We start from the raw sequence: 5,387 nt of genomic DNA on the forward strand, positions 1-5,387 counted from the left end.
CAACCGCTCCATCTTCTCTAACCGCTCTCCATGATCTTTTTTTTTTGTCCCACGCCCGCCTTTGTCCAACCGTCTCCCTAAGCATCGTGTTCTGGCTACTGTGCTCCTCCTGCCTCTTTCCTTAATCCACCTTCATTTAGGACCCCGACACTTCGCGGAATCCTATGCCTTACTAGGTTCCGCGATGTATCTCTCGTTCAGCGAGCTTGATTCGCCGCTCCCCACTCCTTCTCTGGCCGTCATAGGGCGCAGCTCGGCAATTGTATTATTACGATTAACGATCCGTTACACTAGGTCTCTTCTTTGCTACCCGGCATACGACCCACTTGCCACCTATAACTCCACGTGTTATGAATACGTCCTATACAGTATGCCAGATCAAATCAAAACTTTGCAAAATTGGGTCAACACGCGACGCTCATCAATGTATTGTTCCAGCATTGCTAGCTGATCAGGAGAACGATATGGAGTTTTAGATACTAATATCCGGAACACAGCATCGCCAACAACACTCTGAAGCAAAAACTTTGTTAAAATTGGGTTATTCACTAGCAGAAAACCCACCCCACATCCAGCCGCGGAAATGATAGTTTCATTACTAGTCTTCTCAGATGCAACAGTGACATCCGCGGCAAGGTTATCTTGGGCATCCGCGACGAGAGAAATCAGCACAGGCAGGGGAAGAAATGATTGGGTCTCTGGTTCAATAGTAGGCTATATCACAGGTAGAGTTTCCTCTGGAACAGGTTCATAAGTGGCTAATTACTTTTTCGGGTGGGCCAACTCCTTGCAGATTTTCCTTTCCGCATACACGGTGACTTCAAGTTGGTACTTTGTTTGAAGTTTATCAATCTCAACCAGAAATCGATCATGGAGTTCATGCTCTTTCTCGGTCATCCATTTTTTCAACTGCGGACTAGGACTTCTCGAGGGCATCAAGCCTAGACTTCAAAGTCTTAACTTCAGTTCGAGCATTTTCCAGCTGATCCAAAACTATTTCATATTTAGAGCGGAGACCCGGTTTGTTTTCAGTCCCATAGAGTTTAGTCTTTAGTTTTGAAGTTTCGCTAAGAGAGGAGTTGATATCCCAGATAATTAGGTGATCGAACAACATCCTAAGTCACATCTGAAAGGGAAATTGTGATAAACTAGCAATACATGGAAAGGAAGCGATTCAAACGAATGTGTGGTGATTAGAGTAGAAAGATACCTTTTCCAAACTCTGAACGAAAGAAGCACGATGTGCGGGCAAAGAACCCTTCACGGGCATGAGCAAGATCTAGCGGGAGATGGGCACCTTGAAACATTGCTGAGGCAACAACATGAAGCAAAAACACACAAGCGAATAAAAAAGTGCAAGATATATATCCCTTCATTAGATAACTAGAGTTTCTAGAAACAATACTTATTTGTTCATATTGTACTGAAGAAGTGATGAGTACAGGACATATAGGCCAGTGTGCATTAAAAAGGCACACAGAAACTTCTTGGGAGCAATAAGTAAACTAATTAGCTAGTTCAGCAGGAGATAATTGCATTCACTTCGATGAAGGTACCTTTTGTCACTACTCATCAAGCCATTTGCCCTCCTCCATACCATGTTAAGAGTAGCATTCATCAGCCTTCCAATATATTGAATAGAAAAGCCTCTTCAGCATCAATTGTTACATTATACATTAAATAAATTAAATATCTATTGCTGGTTGTACGTTCCAGCCCTTCAAGTGCACGACTTTGCATCGATGTCCTTTGCTGACAACAAATCCATGATAAGACGCTGTATCCTTTCTGCACCAGGCCCAGGCTTAAGCTCAGTTAAGTTTGGGGAACTCATCTTTGTATCTCCATTAGTAAACCATCTATCCACCAGGTACAAAGCCATTAGGAGCACGATCCAAAAGCTCTGAGTCGATCTTGTCAAGTACGATTTCATTACATCCAAATTTCCTTGCAAAAGGCGCATTGCTCTCAATCATCCTTTGGTAGTCATTGACAGTAAGGAAGCGGGGATCGATGCTGCTTGGGAGGGTTGTCCCAAGATATGTAGTGGAAGTCATGGCTTACAGTTGTGTTGCAAAATTCATTAGCATTGCAAATGACAGTATGGAAGTACCCCTCAGGTGAGGATAGGAAGTTGGCGTAGTACATCAGTACTATCCTTGGAAGGTTGTCCCAGCCCCATATACAAAACTCTACAAAGGGACCATAAAGCATCATCTAAGCTGAACCTGATCCAACATTTTCAACCCATTAGACAATTTATGATGGGCCAGATAACTGATCAGTACTTTCTAGTTTCTACAGAGATGATGATGAGAAGAACTTTTGGTTGGTTCTGTTATGTACAAACTAAAAATGAGAAGAATTGTTTATGAGTTCAGTTCACTTCGATAACAAAAGAATTGTCCAGAGCGGAGTCCACAAAAGTCAGTGGGCGGCCACTGAATGAGACAAAGAAGGGAAATTGAGTGTTTTCTGTGGCCACTACTTTTGATTTTCCAAGCTACTCCGCGGACTGCTTGGTTACACCCTTTTCAGTCGCAGGAACATGAGAGGCTTCAGTCTCTTGCACACCATCATTAGAGGAGTCAGAGCTGAAAGGAACTTCATTATGAGATCAAGAACTTATTCCCGATCTCAGACTATAGGAAGGTCGCAAACTACATGCACAACAGGATGTGACTGATCTAATGCTTCACAGAAATGTTGTATAGTAGCAACTAGCAAGGTATGTGGGCATGTAGTGACCATGTTTATAACTATGGAGTGCCTACGTAGATAGGACTCGCAAAATTTCAATTTGGGTATGACTCATAACGCGGATCTGTCCTTGGATAGTAGACTAATTGACCGAGCAAGTTGGGTGTTTAGGAAACTTATTCCAAAAATATACTTATTGTCAAGTAAACAAGAAATCAAATTGATATAACAAATATATCATGAACAAACTTTTAATTCAACAAACAAACAAACATTTTAGTTCAATGAATGAACTTATGATGATCACTATGTCCTTAAGACAAATTTTCCCTCTCACGGTACTTGAAGGTTGATGGGAAATTGTCTCCCAAGATAGAACGGATTTCCTTTTATAGAAAGTTAGCACTTCAATTCTACAGAATCAGCAAACACAACATAGTATTTGACTAAGAACAGGGAGAAAAGAGAAAGATTAGAACTCTGTGTGATATAGTGTCTTTCTCTCCAAATCCATCCACTATTTATAGGTAAGTAGTGCCTCTTCGAAACAACACAGTGACTTTTAGGAAAAAGTAAGCAACTCTTTGAAAAGTCACATGTTTCGAAAGGACATATCATTTCAACATAAAGCACTGTTTCGAACCAGTGTCTATTTCGAAAGGTCACACCGTTTCAACATAATGCACTGTTTCGAACCAGTGCACATTTCGAAAGGTCGCACATTTTCAATATAATGCACTGTTTCGAACCAGTGCACCCTTTCGAAAAGGTTTTTCTCACTTTACGTACTGTTTCAAGATAAATCTATTTCATTTCAAGTGGGATAACTTGGGAGACAAATTACTCATTCATATCTCAATAGATTTGTGCAAATTCATTTTTCTAACAGGGTGTTATTGATATTGCATATCTATATCAATTAGTTGGATGCCAAAATAAACTTGGTAAACTTAGCAGAATGAGTTAAATGATATTTGGTGAGTTTTGATATATTGAAGTTTCCAAATATAAAAGGAAAATAGGTGAGCTTCTTGGCACCACGGACTAACTTAAGTCTATGATATCAAGAGGGAGCAACTGTTACGGCCCAGTTTGAGTCTAATGGGTTTTATAGGTCCGGATAAATAAATGGGTTGTTAGGACGGTCTAGTTTGAGCATAATAGGCTTCATATAGGTTCGGAGGAATGAATGGGCTGTTAGGACGAAGTCCACAGAGGAGGAGTATCCAGAAACCATAGAGCAGAAGATATCGAATAATTGGCTAGGCGGTGGACAGATATGCCACATATTAGAGGACACATAGGAGAACAAAAGTAGATAGAAGAAAGTAAGATCAAGGGTTAGGCATAGAGAGCAGAAGAGTAAGTATAAAATAGAAGAAAAAACCTAATAGAAAGGAGAGTGAAAAAGTAGAGAGGAACTCATAACAGAGAGGAGAAAAAATTAGGTCATAACAGTCTTGAGTCTCCAACTCGAAAATGTCCCGTTCCAATGAGTCTTTCCGTTTACCAAAATTGTTTTCAATGCTTCATGAATCATTCACGTCAAATTTTGTTTACCAGTAAATGTTTATGAATTATGCTGATCATCATATCACATTTCACATGCTGCTCTCCCTATTTCACCTTCTCGCACTGTATCACGTATGACACATGCAAAAAAGAACCTAAAAATGGCAGATGTTCAAAAGGAACCAAAAGAAAGGGTACAATTCCCGATATTGACTTTTTTTCTCATTGGAAACATGACATCAGAACTCTGCGGGCACTTCCGTTTTATTTGCTTTCGATCGAGTCCTAGCATCCCAAAGTTTTGAGCGTGAGACAAGGCATTTCACCATTGATCAAATCCTCGAAATTGGGAAACGGGGCAAGATCCAGAGGTCAGGGACCTTGAAACATTACAAGCCTTTTGTTTACTCAAAAATCAAGAATGATTCCATTTGATGGTCGCACGTGCAGATCCTCTACTCCCGGGATTACTTATAACTAAAACACTTGGCTCCGTGCTTCCGTTCCTCAAGGTTACCTGTAAATGTACATGCAAAAATACAACCGAATCTAGACTTCCAACTACGGTATAATGAAGAAGCCCGTATAACCACGAACTTCACAAAAGTTAAAAATTTCAAGATTTACCAAACACCAATGTCAAACTCGCAGACTCGTATTAGAGTTCTAAAATATTCAAAACATTTTTGAACATTTTGTGAAACTATACAAATTTTTTTTCTAAAGTAATTGATTCCATTGCAACAATTACAAAATTTTAATTTTTCAAACAATTCTTTATTTTCTAATGTTAATGAATCGCATGGAGAGATGGAGACAGGTTCAGGAATCTGTTTTCCTGTTATCAATTTTAAAAATAAATAATACTGTACATGTGGATTTCTAGTTTTATTTTTGCAAAATGCATAACAAAATTGCTTAAAATATGAAAACATAATGTTAGCACTTACCAATAAAGCTGTGTGCTTGATCAGAAAAACCATTCAAGCAGAGTGGGAAATTGAAATTTGGTAACTAGTCAAATGGTCAAAAGTCGAAACACCAATTGTAAGAAATTGAAAACGATTATGGTTGACCATCCGTTTTGGAAAGGGAAAAAGAAAGTGTGAAACTCAAGATGCCCAAGCTGTTTGACTAAAAAAATCAGTGAGCTCAATAGTAGAAAACAGGTCATG

General features: G+C 39.3%; 1 long non-coding RNA gene and 1 pseudogene across 1 annotated transcript; both read right to left on the reverse strand.

Annotated features, from left to right (window-relative positions):
• Positions 1 to 1,324: 1,324 nt before the first annotated feature.
• Positions 1,325 to 2,751, reverse strand: LOC147497559 (beta-glucuronosyltransferase GlcAT14B pseudogene; annotated as a pseudogene).
• A 1,488-nt stretch (positions 2,752 to 4,239) lies between these two features.
• On the reverse strand, positions 4,240 to 5,387 carry LOC147497560 (uncharacterized). Its single transcript, XR_015195142.1, has 2 exons — positions 5,163 to 5,387; positions 4,240 to 4,729 (listed from the first exon to the last, which is right to left on the reverse strand). It is a non-coding gene; the product is annotated as an uncharacterized LOC147497560 (long non-coding RNA).

The sequence above is a fragment of the Coptis chinensis genome, chromosome 5 (assembly GCF_015680905.1).
Source record: "Coptis chinensis isolate HL-2020 chromosome 5, ASM1568090v1, whole genome shotgun sequence".
Lineage (NCBI taxonomy): Eukaryota > Viridiplantae > Streptophyta > Magnoliopsida > Ranunculales > Ranunculaceae > Coptis > Coptis chinensis.